Source organism: Heterodontus francisci, chromosome 22, assembly GCF_036365525.1.
Source record: "Heterodontus francisci isolate sHetFra1 chromosome 22, sHetFra1.hap1, whole genome shotgun sequence".
In the NCBI taxonomy this organism is placed as follows: domain Eukaryota; kingdom Metazoa; phylum Chordata; class Chondrichthyes; order Heterodontiformes; family Heterodontidae; genus Heterodontus; species Heterodontus francisci.
Window position 1 is genome coordinate 43,910,122 of NC_090392.1, and position 15,529 is coordinate 43,925,650.

Consider the following 15,529-nt stretch of genomic DNA (forward strand, 5'->3'; position numbering starts at 1 on the left):
GAGCTCCCTCTCCTTTGGGTACACTATATGTGACTGCATATGAAATGTCAGTGAGCTCCCTCTCCTCTGGGGACACTGTCTGTAACTGTATATGAAATGTCAGTGAGCTCCCTCTCCTTTGGGTACACTATATGTGACTGCATATGAAATGTCAGTGAGCTCCCTCTCCTCTGGGTACACTGTCTGTAACTGTCTATGAAATGTCAGTGAGCTCCCTCTCCTCTGGGTACACTATATTTGACTGTATATGAAATGTCAGTGAGCTCCCTCTCCTTTGGGTACACTGTCTGTGACTGCATATGAAATGTCAGTGAGCTCCCTCTCCTCTGGGTACACTATATGTGACTGCATATGAAATGTCAGTGAGCTCCCTCTCCTTTGGGTACACTGTCTGTGACTGCATATGAAATGTCAGTGAGCTCCCTCTCCTCTGGGTACACTATATTTGACTGCATATGAAATGTCAGTGAGCTCCCTCTCCTTTGGGTACACTATATGTGACTGTATATGAAATGTCAGTGAGCTCCCTCTCCTTTGGGTACACTGTCTGTGACTGTATATGAAATGTCAGTGAGCTCCCTCTCCTTTGGGTACACTATATGTGACTGCATATGAAATGTCAGTGAGCCCCCTCTCCTCTGGGTACACTATATGTGACTGTATATGAAATATCAGTGAGCTCCCTCTCCTCTGGGTACACTATATGTGACGGTATATGAAATGTCAGTGAGCTCCCTCTCCTCTGGGTACACTATATGTGACTGCATATGAAATGTCAGTGAGCTCCCTCTCCTTTGGGTACACTATATGTGACTGCATATGAAATGTCAGTGAGCTCCCTCTCCTCTGGGGACACTGTCTGTAACTGTATATGAAATGTCAGTGAGCTCCCTCTCCTTTGGGTACTCTATATGTGATTGCATATGAAATGTCAGTGAGCTCCCTCTCCTTTGGGTACACGATATGTGACTGCATATGAAATGTCAGTGATCTCCCTCTCCTCTGGGTACACTGTCTGTGACTGTATATGAAATGTCAGTGAGCTCCCTCTCCTCTGGGTACACTATATGTGACTGCATATGAAATGTCAGTGAGCTCCCTCTCCTCTGGGTACACTGTCTGTAACTGTCTATGAAATGTCAGTGAGCTCCCTCTCCTCTGGGTACACTATATTTGACTGTATATGAAATGTCAGTGAGCTCCCTCTCCTTTGGGTACACTGTCTGTGACTGCATATGAAATGTCAGTGAGCTCCCTCTCCTCTGGGTACACTATATTTGACTGTATATGAAATGTCAGTGAGCTCCCTCTCCTTTGGGTACACTGTCTGTGACTGCATATGAAATGTCAGTGAGCTCCCTCTCCTCTGGGTACACTATATGTGACTGTATATGAAATGTCAGTGAGCTCCCTCTCCTTTGGGTACACTGTATGTGACTGTATATGAAATGTGAGTGAGCTCCCTCTCCTCTGGGTACACTATATGTGACTGCATATGAAATGTCAGTGAGCTCCCTCTCCTTTGGGTACACTGTCTGTGACTGCATATGAAATGTCAGTGAGCTCTCTCCTCTGGGTACACTGTCTGCTGGACACACTTTGCACCAGTCCAGCTCTCCTACCTGGACAGACAGCGACCCCTGTGGCCCACATCTCAGTCCCACTCACTGCAATGAACCAGGCCCTCATAAACTAATCAGTTAAAGATACACTGAAAATCTGTGACACAGAGAAAGTCAACATCGCTCACTCGGCCGCTCCTCATCTGTGGACAGGTAACAATCCAGCAGCGACCCTTTGCTACAAGCCAGGACCATTAACCACGGATTCGTGTTAACCTGTCTCTCCTCCCCACACCTTGGGCGAACTGCTTCTGACTCCGGGTGCAGCTGTCCTGACACGGTCGCTTCATTAGGAAACTAACCTGAGGTGTAGACTCAGGAGAAAGTGACAGTGGGCTCTGTAAATCAGGTCTAACTCCTGATCCGACCCACTCTCCCACCAATACCAGGTGCGGTCTGACTGGAGAGGCTGGTCTCAATCCACGGGAGGGAGTTTCCTCCTTTAATTCGGATTCAGAGCCATTTCCTCTGCTCAGTTTCAGGCTCTCTCTGGGGTACAGCTCCACAGACACTGACCCTCACTGGGGTATGGGATCAGTATCACAGTCAGGAAATAGTTTCCCCCATTCGGCACTTTGCAAACTCGAGGATTTTTTAAAATAAAATCTCCCTTTGATAAAGCCAGCAGCAAAGATTGGGAGCAGGCGGCTCAGTGTAACACTGATGTATCCTTTAGCCTTCCCGCCTGGGGCTCTGTGCTAGCGGACCCGCACTTGGCGCAGTCCAGAACGCAGAGACCTCTCAAAGCAGCTCCTCCAACTCCGAGAGCAACCCAACCCCATTTACCCAACTTTACAGGCTGCACCCTGCCTGCCTCTCTCAGACTGGTGTGAGGGAGCAGAGATTCCCATCTCCGGGACTCATATTCACTCCACTCCAGTCTATCGCCTCCTCCCTATCTGCTTTTCAACCCCCTGGTTCAGGGGCTTCATAGTCTAAACTTCACCAACCGGGCTCCTCAATCCCAGCTGGAATCGCGCATCCCACCCGCCTGCAGCCGCTCCTGAATTCTCCGTAAACTGCGGCGAATCCATCATTGGACTTACAGCTCAGCTCGGATTAATCCCTCGGTCCCCGCTCCATCACAGCTACACACTCGCATCCGTCTGCTGCAGCAGTTCCAGATTCTCCCCGGTACAGAGCGAGTTATAAATGAGGGAGCGAGGGGGCCATGTGATCACAGCATCAGCCACCGTCACACTTTAGTAATTAACAGTGCTGAGTTGTTACAGGGGCTTTCAGTGTGTCTGTCCTTTGTTCCTGTTCACATTTTGTCTACCTCGATCTGTTTATCATTTGTTCCGACTGTCGGTCTATCTGTGGCTCTGTGTATCAGCCTATCCCTCCATCTATCTATCCTTCCATTTATCTATCCCTTTGTATATCTATCTATCCTTTCATCTATCCATCCCTTTGTATATCTATCTATCCTTTCATCTATCTATCTCTCTGTATATCTATCTATCCCTCCATCTATCTATCCTTCCATTTATCTATCCCTCTGTATATTTATCTCTCCTTTCATCTATCTATCCCTTCGTATATCTATCTATCTTTTCATCTATCTATCTCTCTGTATATCTATCTATCCCTGCATCTATCTATCCCTCCACCTATCTATCCCTTTGTATATCTATCTATCCCTCCATCTATATGTCCTTTCATCTATCTATCTCTCTGTATATCTATCTATCCCTGCACCTATCTATCCCTCCATCTATCTATCCTTTCATCTATCTATCCCTCCATCTATCTATCCTTCCATTTATCTATCCCTCTGTATATTTATCTCTCCTTTCATCTTTCTATCCCTTCGTATATCTATCTATCTTTTCATCTATCTATCTCTCTGTATATCTATCTATCCCTGCACCTATCTATCCCTCCATCTATCTATCCTTTCATCTATCTATCCCTCCATCTATCTATCCCTCCATCTATCTATCCCTCCATCTATCTATCCTTTCATCTATCTATCCCTCCATCTATATGTCCTTTCATCTATCTATCTCTCTGTATATCTATCTATCCCTGCACCTATCTATCCCTCCATCTATCTATCCTTTCATCTATCTATCCCTCCATCTATCTATCCCTCCATCTATCTATCCCTCCATCTATCTATCCTTTCATCTATCTATCCCTCCACCTATCTATCCTTTCATCTGTCTATCTCTCTGTATATCTATCTATCCCTCCATCTATCTATCCCTTTGTATATCTATCTATCCCTCCATCTATATGTCCTTTCATCTATCTATCTCTCTGTATATCTATCTATCCCTGCACCTATCTATCCCTCCATCTATCTATCCTTCCATTTATCTATCCCTCTGTATATTTATCTCTCCTTTCATCTATCTATCCCTTCGTATATCTATCTATCTTTTCATCTATCTATCTCTCTGTATATCTATCTATCCCTGCATCTATCTCTCCCTCTGTATATCTATCCATCCCTCCATCTATCGATCTCTCTGTATATCTATCTACCCATCCCTCCATCTATCTATCCTTTCATCTATCTATCTCTCTGTATATCTATCTATCCCTCCACCTATCTATCCTTCCATCTATCCCTCCGTCTATCTATCCCTCCATCTATCTATCCCTCCATCTATCTATCTGTCTGTCTGTTTATCTATCTATCTAATCCCTGGATTGTTGGATAGTTTTAAATCTAATCCTATCTCTGTTCCTAACAGATTCATTTACTGCACTCCAGTCCTGAGCCATCAATTCAGGGAGGGGGTGCATGGTAATAGGGATGTGGCTACCACTTTGTACACCTGACTTCCCGACCTCCTCTCCACACTAGCAAAATTGTAGCTGCAAGTGAAGCTTCATAAAATGAGCCCAATTCTCTATTCCATGTGGATATATAGTCTTGTTCACATAGAGCATCCCTTCACAATTCTATATTAAAAGAACTTGCAGCAGAGCCCCATTAAAAGTCCTTGAGGCCCTCACAAGAATATTCAAGCCCTGATCCCTGTACGCATTCCTGCCACACAGAACTGCCCTCTGCCTGCTGCTCCACAGCCTCGCCACACCCCATCCCCCAGCCCCACCATTCAAATTCAAAACATTCCAAGTTAGTAAAAATATAGTCCTGGATTTTGCATTGAGAATAATAGTGAGGCTATCAGTTATTACATCGTAAATTAGACAGTAATGTCCGGAGTCTGCACATGCGCAGTTAGATGTGGAAATCCAGTTGTGGTCTGAGTTACCCTGCTCCTCCACAGACTGTGCTATAACAGTACATTCCCCAGAGATATGACATTGAAATCAATTTAAAGGCGTGAAGTTGCTGTACTTACCCACTAGTTACCCACTTAGCACATCTGAAAAGATTAGGACTGGTGCATTCAAGAGTAAGTGAATTTTTAATGACAGTCTCTCCGGTCCTAATTTTTTTTTTACAAGTGTAGAGTCTCATTCCTGCAGAATTCAATTAGCGTTGGTGATTTTTTAAAAATGGAAATAATTTGTTCACTTTTTCTATCTCTTTAGTGTGTCCGCTATGGCTCACTTGGTAGCACTCTCACCTTTACGTTACAAGGTTCCGAATTCAAGTCCCATTCCAGTACCTCAGTGCAGAAATCAAGGCTGATACTCCAGTGCAGTACTGAGAGTATACTGCACTGTTGAAGGTGCCATCTTTCAGATGAGACATTTAACAATCTGTCTGCTTGGGTGAAGATCCCATGGTACTATTTTGAAGAAGAGCAGGGGAGTTATCCCTGATGCCCTGACCATTATTTATCCCTCAATTAACATTGCAAAAACAGAATATCTGGTCATTATCATGTTGATGTTTGTGGGAGCTTGCTGTGCGTAAATTGGCTGCTGCATTTCCTACATTACAATAATGACTACACTTCAAAAATAATTCATTGGCTGCAAAGTGCTTTGGGACATCCGGAGGTCGTGACATGCAAGTCCTTCTTTCTTCCTTTTATTTCTCTCTCTTAATCCCATCTTTCTTTCCCAGTCTTTATTTTGCACTCTGTGCATGATTTAAATTAATTTATATTTCCTGGTTTGAATCTTGCATATCTCAGTGAGGGTTCTCCAATCTGATTGGTTGAAGAGTCTCAGTGTTTCTTCTCCTGCTCACGACACCTCAGATCCACTGGAGCAGGCAATGTGCTTGATCAGACACCTAAGGACAGCAAGTCATTGCTCAGAAGCCTCTGAAAATTCTGTGGGCAGCTGCCAGCAGAGTAAACAATGAGGGCCATAGCTTCACCGCTGACTGCAAAATCCAGGACATAAGATAAAATGACTCTGATGTAACCTTGGGTATGAGTAATGTACAAGAAATTAAAAGATATCTGCAGTTCAAAGTCAATCAAACAATAGCCCAGTGTTATGCTGTCTAAAGATAAATAGATATGAAATAACAAAACTTAATTGCATTTCATCGTGATCCATATTTTAATATAAAGGTAAACTGGCAGAATGGTTCCAGTTCTTTCCTAATTTACTCTTTTATTACAAATGATGAAATGTGGCATTATTGGTCAGCACTTTGTGCAGCCTAGTCTCTGAACAATGGGTTAAATTCTGGCAAATCACAAAACAAAAACAAAGAAGCACAGCATGGGATCTGTTTTTTTAATATTTAACATTCCATTTGCATCACTGCGATTTTATCTGAATAAATAAATGAGCTCTCAGAACTGGAACATTCATCCTGAAATGAAGTTAAATGGCCACAGCTGCTCTTGGATTGTAAGCATTTTCCAAGGCACAGGTTAGTTTTCCTTGCTTGCGTGCTCCAAACCTTGTTTCAAAAATTATTAAATAAATGGCTCTTTAAAAATTATGAAAATGTGTAAGTATGAATAATGCACTTGAGAGAAAAGATATCGATTCAGTTTAATTACATACCAATCTTTATAGAATCATAGAATGAAATAGCACAGATGTAGGCCATTCATCCCGTCATGCTTGCGCCAGATCTTTGCTAAGGCTATCCAAATATTTCCACTCCCTTGCTATTTCCCCATAGCCATGTACATTGCCCCTTCCTAAGTATTTATCTAACCCTTCTGAAAGTTACTACTGAATCTGCCTATCAGGCAGTATATCTCAGATCATGACAATTTGCTATGCATTTTTTTCCCTCATGTCATCTCTGGTTCTTTTACTAATCACCTTAAATCTGTGTCATTTGGTTACTGACCCTTCAGCCACTGGAAACAATTTCTCTTTACTTGGTCTATTTATACTCTCCATGATTTTGAACATCTCTATCAGATCTGTTCTTAATCTTTTCTGCTGTAGGGAGAACAATCCCAGCTTCTCCAGTCTATCCACATTACTGAAGTTCCCCATCACTGGTACCATTCCTGTAAATCTCTTCTGCCCCTTCTCTAAGCTCTTGATATTATTCCTAAAGTATAGTGCCCAGAACTGAACACAGTACTCTAGCTGGGGCTTAATTAGCGTTTTATAAAAGCTTAGCATAACTTCCTTGCTTTTGTACTCTATTCCTCCATTGATAAAGCCAAGGATCCCATATGCTTTTTTAACAGCCTCTCAGCTTGTCCTAGCACCTTCAAAGATTTTTGCATGTACACCCACAGTTCTCTCTGTTCTTGCACCCCCTTAAAAATTGTAACAATTATTTGCCTTTGGGAAACAATCGTTATTGGAGCAAGCAGGAAGACACCAAAGAGCAGAACAAACTGCCAGGAGAAGGAAGAAAAGGAGGAGCAGCATGAGGAGGAGGAGGAGAGGTAGCAACTACAATATACTCGGGTGGCACTAGTAGAGAAAATGAACACCAAGCATGGCCAGTTCAAGGAAGTATTTATTTGTATTATAACATCATCACATCATTACAGCATTAGCATAAAATACAAATACATCACAGTGCTTCGCCTTTCAAAAGAAAAGTACTTTCCTTTTTGTTACTCTTCAATGAACTATATCTGCAAATCAAGTTTAATAACTGGTTTACGAAGTCTTTCTGATCTTCTTACAGGTTTTGGTGTAGAGTCAGATTTTGGACTGCTCAGTTTTGGTTCAATACTTAAAGAAGATCTTGTTTCTTCTTCAGAAATTGAGACTTCAGACACTGAAGTCTGAACTAGTTCAAACTCTGGCATGAGCTCGTGATCAAATGGACCATGCCCATGTTTTGGTTCATCCCTTACTGGGATCATGTCATCTACATGAACATTTCTCATCTTTGCATCAATTTCAACCAAGTATCTTTTGGTTCTACACACTTCTACTAAATTTCTCACATTCCACTTGTGTGACCTATGAAGGGGGGCTCAAAGCATGAAAAAATCTCATTTTCCTTTTCACAGAAGTCTACATGAACTCTTTGAAATGGCCATGTCCACGATTGCAAAGGAGTTTTAGACAGCTTATTTCTACAGTTTTGGCAAGTGATACATTTGCTAACCAATGATTCTAGGTCACTGCCTAGATCAAGCCAATAAACAAAGACTCTTGCTATGGATTTCATACTCACTATTCCTGTGTGTTCAGTATGGAGTTCTGCCAGAATCCTATCTCTCAAAGAACTAGGTACCACTACTCTATGACCCCACTTAATGCAGCCATGTTCACATGACAATGCATTGTGATGATTGTGGAATGGTTTCAGCTTCTCGTCTGTACACTGGTCAAATTCTGTCCATCTATTCAATGTGTTTTCGCAGATGCTTTTCAACACTGAGTCTGAGTTTCAGTTGCAATTTCTGTTGCAGTGATTGGAATGTCATCATCTCCTACTCCCATTGTGAAGATTGCATCAATCACAGTCTACTTCTGAGTCCTTATGCAGTAAATGCAACAGTGAGTCAGTGACAGCCTTCTCTTTCAAACTGAGATATACAATTGTGCAACCATACTAAGAAGTACAGCCCACTGCTGCATCCTTGATTGGTATTGCAGACTTGGGTTCCTAGCTATTAGTGGTTTATGATCTGTTACTTGCGTGAAGTTTCTACTCAACAAAACTGGTGAAACGCTTTGATTCCAAAAGATGATTCTGAGTACTTCCTTTTCTATCTGCGCGTAGTTGTGTTTACTGTTGGTCAGGGTATGTGATGTGAATGCTATGGGCTTCTCTTGACCATCAGGACATGACTGATCACTGCTCCAGCTCCATAGTGTGAAGCGTCACATGCTAGCTTCAGGTCACGATTTGTTTTGTAATGAATGAGTAGTGCATCACTGGTTAAGCTTCTCTTACGTGCATCATAAGCACCTTGCTGTGATTTATACCATTCACATTTCACATCTTTCTTCAACAACTCATGCAGTCGATTTAACACCATTACAAGCTCAGGCAGAAATCATGAGTGGTATTGAACTACGCCTAGAAAAGATCTAAGCTCAGACCCATCTTTTAGCTTAGCAGCATTAACAATTGTCTCTATCTTCTCTTTCACTGGCTGTTGACCTTTCTCATTGATTTTCAGCACAAGGTACATAATATCAATTGCATCGTGATCATTGGGCCTTTTTAGCATCCAACACTTGAAGATTCTCTTCCTCTGTTGTGGTCGTGATCAACACATCATCCTGATTGCAAGAGCACTCCTTGCAAAATCTTGTCTATTGTAGCTTGGAAGATTTTTGGAAACGACTTCAAACCAATGGAGAAGTATAACGCCATGTGTGAGTTTATCATGAGATACCGTGGACTCTCTTGAAGCACATTAAGCTGTTGTCACAAGAATGTTACAACCAGGTGAGAAAGAGGTCTAGGGTTTCCTTTCAGCCTTCACCTGGTCTTACTGTAACAGGGTTTTATTTTTTCAACATACTGTGTTTTTAGCTCTCCCTTGGTGAATTCTTGTTCACAGCTTTCCAATTACAAAGAAACCAGCACAACAGGTTCTCTCAGGTTTAAAGAAGAAAAGTCAAATTTATTAAACTTAAACTCTAATTCAGTTAACACCAACAAATACACGACGTGCTCACGCTAGCATGCATACACGATATACACATGCAAGAGGGGGAAAAGAGAAGATAAATAAAGTGGAAAAGTTTGAGGCAATATCTGAAGAGTTGTTGTTACAGTTCACTGAACTCACTGTAGAGTTCTTGATTGTAGGTAGGTCTTGCTTTTCGTTGGGGCCCAGTATTCTTCTTAAACCTTGTCCACTGTAGGAGTCTTTTCTCTCGTGGGCTTCATGTGTCTTCAGTGGATTTAGAGGCTTGTGAGAAAGAGATGGGAGCAGACAGGAGGTCTTCAGTCCAGGAGCATTCTGCTTTCTGCAGACTCTCAGTTCAAAGCCCTGCTACAGCCAGTTAGTCATGTGAATAACTGGTCTGACCACATCTGTTTGTGGATTGTATTGGAGCAGGGAATAGTTCCTTTGTCTACAAACACTTTCTGTTAATATGCAAAAATGTGTTTCCAGCCATGGGCCTGACAACTCCTTGTCATAGGCCTTCTCTTCCTCCTAGCAACAATGTGAAATTTAAAGTCCATGTGGCAAAATTAATGTGCCTCATTCTTGGCAGGTGGGGGCCTTCATGACAAGAGTTTTTTTTTATTTGTAAGCTTAGAATTCTGTGTGTTTTTTAAAAGACTGAGAAAAAGGATTTTCTGTGAACATTGAATGCTGAAACTTGTGTGAACTGAGTGGGACAGATTGCAAGACACCTGTCCCAAACAACAGCAAGGGAAATGACAAGTCAGCGTTGCAGTTTCACTTCTGCATTGTAAAAGACCAGTGAAATGGTCAGGCAGAAGGCAGAATAAACTGGCTGGGGCCTGTTTTTTGCAGACCAGGGGAAAAGACCAACTCTCTGCAAGAAGATTTGCATGTCTTGGAAAGAACTCCTACATTTGAGGTGTGGCTGTGGTCTGCTGGGAGAGAGAAAAAGACCTTTGGAGAGGAAAAGACCCAAGAAAAAAAGAGTTGTTGCTGCTCTCGTGGAGGAAGGCTGCTTTGCAGAGAGGAAGCCCTGCATTTTTAAAGGTAGCACGTTTTGGGAGATCCTGAAATCCTAAGAAAGCTTCTATTGCTAGACCGCTACTTCAATGCCCAAGTAGACCTGTTGCTACACCCGTTGCTGAAAGATCTGTGTGACGCCTGCTGCAGACAAAGTGCCACGAACACCTACCCTTCACAGACTGTTCAGCAATCTTGCCTGGAAAGACTTGGAGTGGCATCTGACTATTCAACTCTGGGATACCTCACTGACCTGGAAATATCCTACCAGAATGTTACAACCTAATAATTTTATTATTCCTAAGAAACAGTTGTAAACTAAAACATCCTTTTTTTCCTGGTTAACCAATTTTTTTTGAATGTATGTGTGGTGCATGAGGGTTAGGAAGAATAAGAAGTTTGAAAAGGATCCTTTCATATATTTATAGATTTTTCTCATTATTGTTTAAGACTTAGATTAGTAATAAATATTGAATGTTGTTGTTTACAGAAACCTGGTTTGGTGTGCTTTATTCTGGGGGATAAATAAAGCGTTTAATTTGGCTATTTTCTGGTAGGTGGGAAAATTTATATTTGATCTGCTATGACCTTTGGAGTAGTGGGACTGAATTAACAGTGCATTACTCCTGCCTTGGTTGTAACATTGTGCATAAGCATGGGACAAATCCAACTTCATGAGTAGCTTGGATCCAGTCAGCTCCACACATAAATCTTGAGAGGTTGGAAGTGGATACTGCTCATCATCCACTGCCTGGTTGTTTGTGGCTTTGTAGTCCTTGCATAGCTTTACGGATTTGTCTGACTTGGCGCTACTATGATTAGGGTTGCCCAATCACTGTGGTCAGTTTTCACTGGCACACCATTTCTCTTTAGCTTCTTTAGTTCCTCTTCAACCTGGGTTTTGAGAGCTTAAGGAACTGGTCTAACCTTGCAATGGACTGGTTTTGCATCAGGCCTAATTCGGATGTGCGCTTTCACACCAATTATGCCTTCATAGCTATCTTTGAAAATGTTTCTGTAACTATTCAATAGCTGATCAAGCTTCTTGGTTGTCTCAATTTGGAAAACATGCTTCCAGTCTAACTTCAGTTTGTGAAGCCAGGCTTTGCCCATTAACATTGGTTGTTGACATATCTCGCTACAACAATGGGTAGCTTGACGGACTTGTCCTTATATTTGTCCACACATTTCTAACACCTCACCAGAGTAGGTTTTCAACTAAACTGTGCTGTCAGAGGTATATCACTGAATTTGCTCTTGTACATGTCTCTACTCAACTGAGCAATCTGCAGCTGTTTCGATGCACAAGTTGATGTACTGTTGGTTTACCAATGCCTTTGTACAAAAGTCTCTGTATTTTGAGTGATTGCTGGTGACATAAATGCTGTACAGCCCTAGCTCCTCTTCACTTAGGTACTCTGGATTCACTTCAAGATTGTGAACTCCACCCTTGTGACATCACTGTTTTTCATTATCACTGGAATGAGTTCCCTTTCCTGCTTTGGCCTTCACTCAGCAATTTGTCAATTAAAACATTTGGCATTTCTGTACTGACATGTGTGTGTTGTGTGATTGCCATTACAGTCGTAATAATACAGTGATAACAAGACACTAAACTGCTATCACCAACAGTCTTCTGACTTGGTCTCCTCACTTTAGGCATGGCAGAAGCATTCTGACAGTGGACAGAAGCTGTACTAGTTACTTGCATCGGATGAAATTCCTGCACATTCTTTGATGCCACCTCCACAGAAAGAGCAATCTTACACGTTAGCTCAAATATAAGATTTTGTGTATTCAGTAATTTCAATTGGATTCTTTTATCTACCAATCCTCACACAAATCTGTCTCAAAATGCACAATCTAAGAATGTGCCAAAGTTGAATGTAGTGATAAATTCTTCAGTGCCACAATATACTCCCCAACTGTTCCATGACTTTTCTAATTTCTGGTTCCAAATTTGTATCTTTCTGCTATCTCTAGTGGCTTAGGGTTGAAAAGTTTCTCCAACTTGTTAACGATTGTTTTGAATGGCACATCTTTTGCCTTGTTGGGAGCGAGAAGGTTTGTTAGCATGCCCATTTCTGTTAGCAAAATTGCTTTCTTGTGCTCAAGAATTGCCTTATTCTGAGTCTTGACTTCTTCACTTTTGCCTTCAAGTTCCAGAATGTTCCAGCTCTGAAAAACATGTCCATTCTTTCAATATACAAATGGAATGGTTTTCGAGCCCTCTCATATGTTCCTAGCTTTTCGATGCATCCTGTGGGCACAGCCATATTTTCCCCTTTCCAAATTCTCAGTCACCCAGTAATCAGTTTACTGCAGCTGCCCGTAACAGTGATACCTAAAACCAGTCTAGTCGGTAGTTGCAAATATTCTCTTACCCAAATGAGCACTTTGAATCCGATGCACATTAGGACCCTGCGACATCCCATTCAACTGAGGAGAAAGTTTGAGGCTCAGGCTTCGCACCATCCAGCCAAAAGCTGATCATCTGATTAGGTTGGTCACTAGGGGCTGGCTGATCTTGTTCACTGCAGTTTCTGCTGCTGTTTGCTGCCTATATTTACAGACCTTCATCTCATCCTTGTCACAATTTTCTGTAATATATTTGGGTGGCACTAGGAGGGAAAATGGATACTTAAACATGGACAGTTCAAGAAAGTGTTTATTTGTATCATTACATCATCGTGTCATTGCATCATTAGCATAATATACAAATACATTACAGCGACCAACATACCCTAAGTCTACCCAAGCTCTTAGAGACTAGTTCATTGAGACGTGCTTCAACTAAATCAGAACTCCAATTTCCCACTCACCAGTCCCACATTCCTTACTGCTTGTCTTACAATTACCATCATATTGTCCTTGTTCATTCTATTCCACCCGCACCTCACTACAAATATAAAATACATCAAATCCAAAACAAAATTATCAAATAAATACTCATCCATCATAGAGAAAAACACTAATCACCATTATACATTCCTTTAGTGCTTGTCTCTTGTGTTCCTTTCTCTAACCTGCTGCTCCTACACAATAATATAAAAGCAAAATACTGCGGATACTGGAAATTTGAAATAAAAACAGAAATTGCTGGAAAAACTCAGCAGGTCTGGCAGCATCTGTGGAGAGAGAAGCAGAGCTAACGTTTCAGGTCAGTGACCCTTCTTCAGAACTGGCAGATATAAGAAATGTAAAAGATTTTAAGCAAGTAAAGCGGGGTGGGGCAAGAGATAACAAAAGAGAAGGGGCGATTGATAGGACAAGGTCACAGAATAGCTGACCAGAAAGTCATGGAACAAAGGCAAACAATATGTTAATGGTGTGTTGAAAGACAAAGCATTAGTACTGATAGGGTGTTAATGGAGTGAAAACTGAACAGCCACAAGCACAAACATGAAAAAAAACTGTGGGTAGGCATAGTAGAAACAAACTGAACAAACTAAAATAAAATAAACACAAAAAAGAAAAAGAAAAAAGAAAAAATAGCTAAAGATAAAAGTAAAATGGGGGGACCGTCATGCTCCGAAATTATTGAACTCAATGTTCAGTCCAGCAGGCTGTAGCGTGCCTAATCGGTAAATGAGATGCTGTTCCTTGAGCTTGCGTTGATGTTCACTGGAACACTGCAGCAATCCCAGGACAGAGATGTGAGCATGACAGCAGGGGTGTGCATTGAAATGGCCAGCAACCGGAAGCTCAGTGTCATGCTTTCGGACTGAGCAGAGGTGTTCTACAAAGTGGTCACCCAGTCTGCGTTTGGTCTCCCCAATGTAGAGGAGACCACATTATGAGTAGCGAATACAGTATACTACACTGGTGGCTCTTCCCTCTCCGGCATTGCTGCTTCTGGTGTCCTCCAAGGATCAATCTTTGTCCCTCTCCTATTTCTCATCAAATGCTCCCCCTTGTTGACATCGTTTGAAAACACAGTATCAGTTTCCACATGTACACTGATGACATCTAGCTCTACCTTACCACCATTTCTCCCAACTCCTCCACTATTTCTAAATGTCAGACTGCTTTTCCAACATCCAGTACTGGATGAGCAAAAATTTTCTCCAACTAAATAGGAATACCTTGGTAGCCATCACAAATTCTATTCCCTAGTCACTGACCATCCCTGTCATGTATTGAACTGGCTGAACATTTTGTATACTGCCTCTATACGCTTGCATGCCCTCTGGATATGACTAACTTTCCTACAGACATAGCACTTTGACTGGAAATGGGGGCATTTAGATGGTAGGTGACTACCATGGCAACAGTAGCTTCTAAATTTCTGTCTGAGTCTGTGAACTTGGCTGCCGTGGCCTGGTTCCTGCTGAAATCCAGTGGACCTCCCCTGTCGGCCAGGGAAAAGAACATCCTTGCAATTTGCAACTATCTCTTCCTGCCATTTCCATGACTGTGGCCTCATCGCAGGCCTCCTTCCACGCCAGCTTATTTCCTTTACTCAAGAGCTTGGTATGGATTTTACCGTTATTTTACTGTCTTTAGGACCTCCAACAAACGTGTCTCTAAGCTTGACTTCTAAGTCCATACCCATAATATACTCAGGAATATAATCTGCAATAGACTCATTTGGCAACTACTTCCTTCCACCGAATCCAACTCGCAGTGTAATTTCATTCTGAGTCTGGAATCTTATTAATTTCAGAATAGCCCTGGGGTTTTGAGAGCAACATTGGTTAGGAAAACAACCACTTTATCCTCATCCTCTATTGTATTAGCTTGCAGCTAAATGTGTAATCTTTGTTCATGATTACATCAGCCCTCTTTGTTAGAGTTGAATGATCCCGTTGTCCTAAACTATGTCTTCAGTGCCATATTTTTAAAACAACGTACCGTGCTGACTCACTGAGTTAAACCTCAACACGATGTGCAGACTGTTACGACAAAGGCGGGAGTAATGCACTGTTAATTCAGTCCCCCAACTCCACAAGTCACAGCATATTAGTGAAG

At 41.9% G+C, this 15,529-nt stretch overlaps 1 protein-coding gene across 1 annotated transcript in view; it reads right to left on the reverse strand.

The window, feature by feature from the left end:
* Nucleotides 1-2,738, reverse strand: part of kcnj5 (potassium inwardly rectifying channel subfamily J member 5) — a 62,835-nt gene extending 60,097 nt beyond the window's left edge. The window contains exon 1 of the mRNA XM_068054319.1: nucleotides 2,669-2,738. The gene's annotated coding sequence lies outside the window, so the exon portion shown is untranslated. The remainder of the gene's footprint in view (nucleotides 1-2,668) is intronic.
* Nucleotides 2,739-15,529: the final 12,791 nt, after the last annotated feature.